Source organism: Stenella coeruleoalba (assembly GCF_951394435.1).
Source record: "Stenella coeruleoalba genome assembly, contig: scaffold_149, whole genome shotgun sequence".
NCBI classification, from domain to species: Eukaryota; Metazoa; Chordata; class Mammalia; order Artiodactyla; family Delphinidae; genus Stenella; species Stenella coeruleoalba.
The window spans coordinates 430,948-442,705 of NW_027646121.1; the positions used below are offsets into that span (position 1 = coordinate 430,948).

General features: G+C 44.0%; 1 long non-coding RNA gene across 2 annotated transcripts in view; it reads right to left on the reverse strand.

Annotated features, from left to right (window-relative positions):
• Positions 1-10,893, reverse strand: part of LOC307181313 — a 262,825-nt gene extending 251,932 nt beyond the window's left edge. For both annotated transcript variants that reach the window (XR_013826413.1, XR_013826414.1), the window contains exons 1-2: positions 10,823-10,893; positions 4,506-4,587 (exon numbers count right to left, since the gene is read on the reverse strand). This is a non-coding gene — a long non-coding RNA (uncharacterized lncRNA). The remainder of the gene's footprint in view (positions 1-4,505; positions 4,588-10,822) is intronic.
• Between the last annotated feature and the right edge of the window lie 865 nt (positions 10,894-11,758).

Below are 11,758 nucleotides of genomic sequence, written 5' to 3' on the forward strand. Positions count from 1 at the left end.
AGTTGGGGTGCTGCATAAAACCAGAGATTGAAATGAGCACAGATAAAGTTCCTTAAGCCAAATATGGAATAGACAAGAGCTACTCCTTGCTCAACGAAATGGACTCAACACCGCATATTAAACGCCTAAGAATGTACCTGACTAGTAAGTATCTTAAAACCTATAGATTGCTATGTCTCCGAAAGAGAATCAAGCATGTGTACAGGGGCATAAACGCAGCAGTGATAGGATTGGAGAGGTTCGGTGAGCAAATGAAGACCCTTTGAAGTCATATTGCATGGTACCCATTCCACGGGTTTCAACTACCCAGGTTTTAGGTATTCTTCCTTCAGCTAAAACATGCATGTGGAACCCAGAGTATGATCAACCATGTGATCGGGAGACGTGTTCAAATATGTCTCAGTTTTCGTACCCTGGTACTCGGGTGCAACATTCCAGACGCTTTACTAACACTCTCCCCACTTGGAGAGTCAGCGCCTTTAACCTCCTGTTTGGCCCAGTTTGCAATTTCTGCGGAAGATGAACAGGAATAGCGAGAACCAGTGAGAGGCTAGCTGCAGGTGTCTGGACGGGCAAATTTAACTCTCATTTCCCACCAGGAAGAGGAATTAACCAAAGGCTCAGCATGCCGGGCCGGAACCAGATTAGGGCCTGAAGCCATCCTGCGGTGTTGCGGCCAGGTCACAAGAAAGTGAGTTGAAGAAAGGAGCTCAGGGGCACTGTAATTCACAAACCTGCAGAGTTATAAATGACAGCTATCGTCCAAAAATAGACTGAAGTAAGGCTGCCAAGAGGACTTGAAAGCGGGGCAGAATTGCAGGAAACCGATTTCAGGAGGTAGACTGGAATTGCATTGAAAGCATAGGAAAAGAGGCAGAACGTCCACAATGATGCACTTGGCCAAAAAGGGCGTATGCGTTTTTTCCTGAATATATTCAGGAAAAAACGCATACGCTCTTTTTGGCCAACCAAGCAAGCTTGCAAAGGAAATCTGCACTACAATGAAGTCTCACTTCCCCCCGGTCAAAAGGGCCATCTGAAAAAAGTGTAAAATCCAGAAAGGCAGGACAGGCCATGGAGAACTGGGAGCCTTGTTATGCTGAAGGGCGGGATGTAAATTGCCAACAAACACTCGGGAGAAGTGTATGGTGTTTCCTGAAACATCTAAAAAACAAAGCAACAGAGCCTAGGGCACTTCCACTTATGGTCCTATAGCTTAGGGAATTTAAAATCAAAAAGACACAGCCACCCCAAAGTTTCGAATGGCTCTGTTTACAAGAACCTCGTTTACAGTACAAGTTCAACATCGCAGAAAGTGAAAAATGGATAAAAAAGTTGTGGTATTTACTTACAAAGCAATATCACTCAGCAATGAAATCTGTGTCATCAGGCCCTTAGCAGCACAATGAGTGGATTCAGGTATGATGATTCTAACTGAAATAAGTCACACAGAAACAGAAACATCATAAGATATCAGTAATACACGGAATGTAAACTTGGCTACACAGGAACTGAATTACAGAACAGAACAGGGTCTCAAATTTAGAAAACCAACTTATGCTTGCTTAAGGGGAAAGGTGAGTTGGGGTGCTGCATAAAACCAGAGATTGAAATGAGCACAGATAAAGTTCCTTAAGCCAAATATGGAATAGACAAGAGCTACTCCTTGCTCGAAGAAATGGACCCAACACCGCATATTAAACGCCTAAGAATGTACCTGACTAGTAAGTATCTTAAAACCTAGGGATTGCTATGTCTCCAAAAGAGAATCAAGCATGTGTACAGGGGCATAAACGCAGCAGTGATAGGATTGGAGAGGTTCGTGAGCAAATGAAGACCCTTTGAAGTCATATTGCATGGTACCCATTCCACGGGTTTCAACTACCCAGGTTTTAGGTATTCTTCCTTCAGCTAAAACATGCATGTGGAACCCAAGTATGATCAACCATGTGAACGGGAGACGTGTTCAAATATGTCTCAGTTTTCTTCCCCTGGTACTCGGGTGCAACATTCCAGACGCTTTACTAACACTCTCCCGACTTGGAGAGTCAGTCCCTTTAACCTCCTGTTTGGCCCAGTTTGCAATTTCTGCGGAAGATGAACAGGAATAGCGAGAACCAATGAGAGGCTAGCTGGAGGTGTCTGGACGGGCAAATTCAACTCTCATTTCCCACCAGGAAGAGGAATTAACCAAAGGCTCAGCATGCCGGGCCGGAACCAGATTAGGGCCTGAAGCCATCCTGCGGTGTTGCGGCCAGGTCACAAGAAAGCGAGTTGAAGAAAGGAGCTCAGGGGCACTGTAATTCACAAACCTGCAGAGTTATAAATGACAGCTATCGTCCAAAAATAGACTGAAGTAAGGCTGCCAAGAGGACTTGAAAGCGGGGTAGAATTGCAGGAAACCGATTTCAGGAGGTAGACTGGAATTGCACTGAAGGCATAGGAAAAGAGGCAGAACGTCCACAATGATGCACTTGGCCAAAAAGGGCGTATGCGTTTTTTCCTGAATATATTCAGGAAAAAACGCATACGCCCTTTTTGGCCAACCAAGCAAGCTTACAAAGGAAATCTGCACTACAATGAAGTCTCACTTCCCCCCGGTCAAAAGGGCCATCTGAAAAAAGTGTAAAATCCAGAAAGGCAGGACAGGCCATGGAGAACTGGGAGTCTTGTTATGCTGATGGGCGGGATGTAAATTGCAAACAACCACTCGGGAGAAGTGTATGGTGTTTCCTGAAACATCTAAAAAACAAAGCAACAGAGCCTAGGGCACTTCCACTTATGGTCCTATAGCTTAGGGAATTTAAAATCAAAAAGACACAGCCACCCCAAAGTTTGGAATGGCTCTGTTTACAAGAACCTCGTTTACAGTACAAGTTCAACATCGCAGAAAGTGAAAAATGGATAAAGAAGTTGTGGTATTTACTTACAAAGCAATATCACTCAGCAATGAAATCTGTGTCATCAGGCCCTTAGCAGCACAATGAGTGGATTCAGGTATGATGATTCTAACTGAAATAAGTCACACAGAAAAAGAAACATCATAAGATATCAGTAATACACGGAATGGAAACTTGGCTACACAGGAACTGAATTACAGAACAGAACAGGGTCTCAAATTTAGAAAACCAACTTATGCTTGCTTAAGGGGAAAGGTGAGTTGGGGTGCTGCATAAAACCAGAGATTGAAATGAGCACAGATAAAGTTCCTTAAGCCAAATATGGAATAGACAAGAGCTACTCCTTGCTCAACGAAATGGACTCAACACCGCATATTAAACGCCTAAGAATGTACCTGACTAGTAAGTATCTTAAAACCTATGGATTGCTATGTCTCCGAAAGAGAATCAAGCATGTGTACAGGGGCATAAACGCAGCAGTGATAGGATTGGAGAGGTTCGTGAGCAAATGAAGACCCTTTGAAGTCATATTGCATGGTACCCATTCCACGGGTTTCAACTACCCAGGTTTTAGGTATTCTTCCTTCAGCTAAAACATGCATGTGGAACCTAGAGTATGATCAACCATGTGATCGGGAGACGTGTTCAAATATGTCTCAGTTTTCTTCCCCTGGTACTCGGGTGCAACATTCCAGACGCTTTACTAACACTCTCCCGACTTGGAGAGTCAGTCCCTTTAACCTCCTGTTTGGCCTAGTTTGCAATTTCTGTGGAAGATGAACAGGAATAGCGAGAACCAATGAGAGGCTAGCTGGAGGTGTCTGGACGGGCAAATTCAACTCTCATTTCCCACCAGGAAGAGGAATTAACCAAAGGCTCAGCATGCCGGGCCGGAACCAGATTAGGGCCTGAAGCCATCCTGCGGTGTTGCGGCCAGGTCACAAGAAAGCGAGTTGAAGAAAGGAGCTCAGGGGCACTGTAATTCACAAACCTGCAGAGTTATAAATGACAGCTATCGTCCAAAAATAGACTGAAGTAAGGCTGCCAAGAGGACTTGAAAGCGGGGCAGAATTGCAGGAAACCGATTTCAGGAGGTAGACTGGAATTGCATTGAAAGCATAGGAAAAGAGGCAGAACGTCCACAATGATGCACTTGGCCAAAAAGGGCGTATGCGTTTTTTCCTGAATATATTCAGGAAAAAACGCATACGTCCTTTTTGGCCAACCAAGCAAGCTTGCAAAGGAAATCTGCACTACAATGAAGTCTCACTTCCCCCCGGTCAAAAGGGCCATCTGAAAAAAGTGTAAAATCCAGAAAGGCAGGACAGGCCATGGAGAACTGGGAGCCTTGTTATGCTGATGGGCGGGATGTAAATTGCCAACAACCACTCGGGAGAAGTGTATGGTGTTTCCTGAAACATCTAAAAAACAAAGCAACAGAGCCTAGGGCACTTCCACTTATGGTCCTATAGCTTAGGGAATTTAAAATCAAAAAGACACAGCCACCCCAAAGTTTGGAACGGCTCTGTTTACAAGAACCTCGTTTACAGTACAAGATCAACATCGCAGAAAGTGAAAAATGGATAAAGAAGTTGTGGTATTTACTTAAAAAGCAATATCACTCAGCAATGAAATCTGTGTCATCAGGCCCTTAGCAGCACAATGAGTGGATTCAGGTATGATGATTCTAACTGAAATAAGTCACACAGAAAAAGAAACATCATAAGATATCAGTAATACACGGAATGTAAACTTGGCTACACAGGAACTGAATTACAGAACAGAACAGGGTCTCAAATTTAGAAAACCAACTTATGCTTGCTTAAGGGGAAAGGTGAGTTGGGGTGCTGCATAAAACCAGAGATTGAAATGAGCACAGATAAAGTTCCTTAAGCCAAATATGGAATAGACAAGAGCTACTCCTTGCTCAACGAAATGGACTCAACACCGCATATTAAACGCCTAAGAATGTACCTGACTAGTAAGTATCTTAAAACCTATGGATTGCTATGTCTCCGAAAGAGAATCAAGCATGTGTACAGGGGCATAAACGCAGCAGTGATAGGATTGGAGAGGTTCGGTGAGCAAATGAAGACCCTTTGAAGTCATATTGCATGGTACCCATTCCACGGGTTTCAACTACCCAGGTTTTAGGTATTCTTCCTTCAGCTAAAACATGCATGTGGAACCCAAGTATGATCAACCATGTGATCGGGAGACGTGTTCAAATATGTCTCAGTTTTCTTCCCCTGGTACTCGGGTGCAACATTCCAGACGCTTTACTAACACTCTCCCCACTTGGAGAGTCAGCGCCTTTAACCTCTTGTTTGGCCCAGTTTGCAATTTCTGCGGAAGATGAACAGGAATAGAGAGAACCAATGAGAGGCTAGCTGGAGTTGTCTGGACGGGCAAATTTAACTCTCATTTCCCACCAGGAAGAGGAAATAACCAAAGGCTCAGCATGCCGTGCCAGAACCAGATTAGGGCCTGAAGACATCCTGCGGTGTTGCGGCCAGGTCACAAGAAAGCGAGTTGAAGAAAGGATCTCAGGGGCACTGTAATTCACAAACCTGCAGAGTTATAAATGACAGCTATCGTCCAAAAATAGACTGAAGTAAGGCTGCCAAGAGGACTTGAAAGCGGGGCAGAATTGCAGGAAACCGATTTCAGGAGGTAGACTGGAATTGCATTGAAAGCATAGGAAAAGAGGCCGAACGTCCACAATGATGCACTTGGCCAAAAAGGGCGTATGCGTTTTTTCCTGAATATATTCAGGAAAAAACGCATACGCCCTTTTTGGCCAACCAAGCAAGCTTGCAAAGGAAATCTGCACTACAATGAAGTCTCACTTCCCCCCGGTCAAAAGGGCCATCTGAAAAAAGTGTAAAATCCAGAAAGGCAGGACAGGCCATGGAGAACTGGGAGCCTTGTTATGCTGATGGGCGGGATGTAAATTGCAAACAACCACTCTGGAGAAGTGTATGGTGTTTCCTGAAACATCTAAAAAACAAAGCAACAGAGCCTAGGGCACTTCCACTTATGGTCCTATAGCTTAGGGAATTTAAAATCAAAAAGACACAGCCACCCCAAAGTTTGGAATGGCTCTGTTTACAAGAACCTCGTTTACAGTACAAGTTCAACATCGCAGAAAGTGAAAAATGGATAAAGAAGTTGTGGTATTTACTTACAAAGCAATATCACTCAGCAATGAAATCTGTGTCATCAGGCCCTTAGCAGCACAATGAGTGGATTCAGGTATGATGATTCTAACTGAAATAAGTCACACAGAAAAAGAAACATCATAAGATATCAGTAATACACGGAATGGAAACTTGGCTACACAGGAACTGAATTACAGAACAGAACAGGGTCTCAAATTTAGAAAATCAACTTATGCTTGCTTAAGGGGAAAGGTGAGTTGGGGTGCTGCATAAAACCAGAGATTGAAATGAGCACAGATAAAGTTCCTTAAGCCAAATATGGAATAGACAAGAGCTACTCCTTGCTCAACGAAATGGACTCAACACCGCATATTAAACGCCTAAGAATGTACCTGACTAGTAAGTATCTTAAAACCTATGGATTGCTATGTCTCCGAAAGAGAATCAAGCATGTGTACAGGGGCATAAACGCAGCAGTGATAGGATTGGAGAGGTTCGTGAGCAAATGAAGACCCTTTGAAGTCATATTGCATGGTACCCATTCCACGGGTTTCAACTACCCAGGTTTTAGGTATTCTTCCTTCAGCTAAAACATGCATGTGGAACCCAAGTATGATCAACCATGTGAACGGGAGACGTGTTCAAATATGTCTCAGTTTTCTTCCCCTGGTACTCGGGTGCAACATTCCAGACGCTTTACTAACACTCTCCCGACTTGGAGAGTCAGTCCCTTTAACCTCCTGTTTGGCCCAGTTTGCAATTTCTGCGGAAGATGAACAGGAATAGCGAGAACCAATGAGAGGCTAGCTGGAGGTGTCTGGACGGGCAAATTTAACTCTCATTTCCCACCAGGAAGAGGAAATAACCAAAGGCTCAGCATGCCGTGCCAGAACCCGATTAGGGCCTGAAGATATCCTGCGGTGTTGCGGCCAGCTCACAAGAAAGCGAGTTGAAGAAAGGAGCTCAGGGGCACTGTAATTCACAAACCTGCAGAGTTATAAATGACAGCTATCGTCCAAAAATAGACTGAAGTAAGGCTGCCAAGAGGACTTGAAAGCGGGGCAGAATTGCAGGAAACCGATTTCAGGAGGTAGACTGGAATTGCACTGAAGGCATAGGAAAAGAGGCAGAACGTCCACAATGATGCACTTGGCCAAAAAGGGCGTATGCGTTTTTTCCTGAATATATTCAGGAAAAAACGCATACGCCCTTTTTGGCCAACCAAGCAAGCTTGCAAAGGAAATCTGCACTACAATGAAGTCTCACTTCCCCCCGGTCAAAAGGGCCATCTGAAAAAAGTGTAAAATCCAGAAAGGCAGGACAGGCCATGGAGAACTGGGAGCCTTGTTATGCTGATGGGCGGGATGTAAATTGCCAACAAACACTCGGGAGAAGTGTATGGTGTTTCCTGAAACATCTAAAAAACAAAGTAACAGAGCCTAGGGCACTTCCACTTATGGTCCTATAGCTTAGGGAATTTAAAATCAAAAAGACACAGCCACCCCAAAGTTTCGAATGGCTCTGTTTACAAGAACCTCGTTTACAGTACAAGTTCAACATCGCAGAAAGTGAAAAATGGATAAAAAAGTTGTGGTATTTACTTACAAAGCAATATCACTCAGCAATGAAATCTGTGTCATCAGGCCCTTAGCAGCACAATGAGTGGATTCAGGTATGATGATTCTAACTGAAATAAGTCACACAGAAACAGAAACATCATAAGATATCAGTAATACACGGAATGTAAACTTGGCTACACAGGAACTGAATTACAGAACAGAACAGGGTCTCAAATTTAGAAAACCAACTTATGCTTGCTTAAGGGGAAAGGTGAGTTGGGGTGCTGCATAAAACCAGAGATTGAAATGAGCACAGATAAAGTTCCTTAAGCCAAATATGGAATAGACAAGAGCTACTCCTTGCTCGAAGAAATGGACCCAACACCGCATATTAAACGCCTAAGAATGTACCTGACTAGTAAGTATCTTAAAACCTAGGGATTGCTATGTCTCCGAAAGAGAATCAAGCATGTGTACAGGGGCATAAACGCAGCAGTGATAGGATTAGAGAGGTTCGGTGAGCAAATGAAGACCCTTTGAAGTCATATTGCATGGTACCCATTCCACGGGATTCAGCTACCCAGGTTTTAGGTATTCTTCCTTCAGGTAAAACATGCATGTGGAACCCAGAGTATGATCAACCATGAGATCGGGAGACGTGTTCAAATATGTCTCAGTTTTCCTCCCCTGGTACTCGGGTGCAACATTCCAGACGCTTTACTAACACTGTCCCCACTTGGAGAGTCAGCGCCTTTAACCTCCTGTTTGGCCCAGTTTGCAATTTCTGCGGAAGATGAACAGGAATAGCGAGAACCAATGAGAGACTAGCTGGAGGTGTCTGGACGGGCAAATTTAACTCTCATTTCCCACCAGGAAGAGGAAATAACCAAAGGCTCAGCGTGCCGTACCGGAATCAGATTAGGGCCTGAAGCCATCCTGCGGTGTTGCGGCCAGGTCACAAGAAAGCGAGTTGAAGAAAGGAGCTCAGGGGCACTGTAATTCACAAACCTGCAGAGTTATAAATGACAGCTATCGTCCAAAAATAGACTGAAGTAAGGCTGCCAAGAGGACTTGAAAGCGGGGCAGAATTGCAGGAAACCGATTTCAGGAGGTAGACTGGAATTGCATTGAAAGCATAGGAAAAGAGGCAGAACGTCCACAATGATGCACTTGGCCAAAAAGGGCGTATGCGTTTTTTCCTGAATATATTCAGGAAAAAACGCATAAGCCCTTTTTGGCCAACAAAGCAAGCTTGCAAAGGAAATCTGCACTACAATGAATTCTCACTTTCCCCCGGTCAAAAGGGCCATCTGAAAAAAGTGTAAAATCCAGAAAGGCAGGACAGGCCATTGAGAACTGGGAGCCTTGTTATGCTGATGGGCGGGATGTAAATTGCCAACAGACACTTGGGAGAAGTGTATGGTGTTTCCTGAAACATCTAAGAAACAAAGCAACAGAGCCTAGGGCACTTCCACTTATGGTCCTATAGCTTAGGGAAATTAAAATCAAAAAGACACAGCCACCCCAAAGTTTGGAACGGCTCTGTTAACAAGAACCTCGTTTACAGTACAAGTTCAACATCGCAGAAAGTGAAAAATGGATAAAGAAGTTGTGGTATTCACCTACAAAGCAATATCACTCAGCAATGAAATCTATGTCATCAGGCCCTTAGCAGCACAATGAGTGGATTCAGGTATGATGATTGTAACTGAAATAAGTCACACAGAAAAAGAAACATCATAAGATATCAGTAATACACGGAATGTAAACTTGGCTACACAGGAACTGAATTACAGAACAGAACAGGGTCTCAAATTTAGAAAACCAACTTATGCTTGCTTAAGGGGAAAGGTGAGTTGGGGTGCTGCATAAAACCAGAGATTGAAATGAGCACAGATAAAGTTCCTTAAGCCAAATATGGAATAGACAAGAGCTACTCCTTGCTCAACGAAATGGACTCAACACCGCATATTAAACGCCTAAGAATGTACCTGACTAGTAAGTATCTTAAAACCTATGGATTGCTATGTCTCCGAAAGAGAATCAAGCATGTGTACAGGGGCATAAACGCAGCAGTGATAGGATTGGAGAGGTTCGGTGAGCAAATGAAGACCCTTTGAAGTCATATTGCATGGTACCCATTCCACGGGTTTCAACTACCCAGGTTTAAGGTATTCTTCCTTCAGCTAAAACATGCATGTGGAACCTAGATTATGATCAACCATGTGATGGGGAGACGTGTTCAAATATGTCTCAGTTTTCGTACCCTGGTACTCGGGTGCAACATTCCAGACGCTTTACTAACACTCTCCCCACTTGGAGAGTCAGTCCCTTTAACCTCCTGTTTGGCCCAGTTTGCAATTTCTGCGGAAGATGAACAGGAATAGCGAGAACCAATGAGAGGCTAGCTGGAGGTATCTGGACTGGCAAATTTAACTCTCATTTCCCACCAGGAAGAGGAATTAACCAAAGGCTCAGCGTGCCGTGCCGGATCCAGATTAGGGCCTGAAGCCATCCTGCGGTGTTGCGGCCAGGTCACAAGAAAGCGAGTTGAAGAAAGGAGCTCAGGGGCACTGTAATTCACAAACCTGCAGAGTTATAAATGACAGCTATCGTCCAAAAATAGACTGAAGTAAGGCTGCCAAGAGGACTTGAAAACGGGGCAGAATTGCAGGAAACCGATTTCAGGAGGTAGACTGGAATTGCATTGAAAGCATAGGAAAAGAGGCAGAACGTCCACAATGATGCACTTGGCCAAAAAGGGAGTATGCGTTTTTTCCTGAATATATTCAGGAAAAAACGCATACGCCCTTTTTGGCCAACCAAGCAAGCTTGCAAAGGAAATCTGCACTACAATGAAGTCTCACTTCCCCCTGGTCAAAAGGGCCATCTGAAAAAAGTGTAAAATCCAGAAAGGCAGGACAGGCCATGGAGAACTGGGAGCCTTGTTATGCTGATGGGCGGGATGTAAATTGCCAACAACCACTCTGGAGAAGTGTATGGTGTTTCCTGAAACATCTAAAAAACAAAGCAACATAGCCTAGGGCACTTCCACTTATGGTCCTATAGCTTAGGGAATTTAAAATCAAAAAGACACAGCCACCCCAAAGTTTGGAACGGCTCTGTTTACAAGAACCTCGTTTACAGTACAAGTTCAACATCGCAGAAAGTGAAAAATGGATAAAGAAGTTGTGGTATTTACTTAAAAAGCAATATCACTCAGCAATGAAATCTGTGTCATCAGGCCCTTAGCAGCACAATGAGTGGATTCAGGTATGATGATTCTAACTGAAATAAGTCACACAGAAAAAGAAACATCATAAGATATCAGTAATACACGGAATGTAAACTTGGCTACACAGGAACTGAATTACAGAACAGAACAGGGTCTCAAATTTCGAAAACCAACTTATGCTTGCTTAAGGCGAAAGGTGAGTTGGGGTGCTGCATAAAACCAGAGATTGAAATGAGCACAGATAAAGTTCCTTAAGCCAAATATGGAATAGACAAGAGCTACTCCTTGCTCAACGAAATGGACTCAACACCGCATATTAAACGCCTAAGAATGTACCTGACTAGTAAGTATCTTAAAACCTATGGATTGCTATGTCTCCGAAAGAGAATCAAGCATGTGTACAGGGGCATAAACGCAGCAGTGATAGGATTGGAGAGGTTCGGTGAGCAAATGAAGACCCTTTGAAGTCATATTGCATGGTACCCATTCCACGGGTTTCAACTACCCAGGTTTTAGGTATTCTTCCTTCAGCTAAAACATGCATGTGGAACCCAAGTATGATCAACCATGTGATCGGGAGACGTGTTCAAATATGTCTCAGTTTTCTTCCCCTGGTACTCGGGTGCAACATTCCAGACGCTTTACTAACACTCTCCCGACTTGGAGAGTCAGTCCCTTTAACCTCCTGTTTGGCCCAGTTTGCAATTTCTGCGGAAGATGAACAGGAATAGCGAGAACCAATGAGAGGCTAGCTGGAGGTGTCTGGACGGGCAAATTTAACTCTCATTTCCCACCAGGAAGAGGAAATAACCAAAGGCTCAGCATGCCGTGCCAGAACCAGATTAGGGCCTGAAGACATCCTGCGGTGTTGCGGCCAGGTCACAAGAAAGCGAGTTGAAGAAA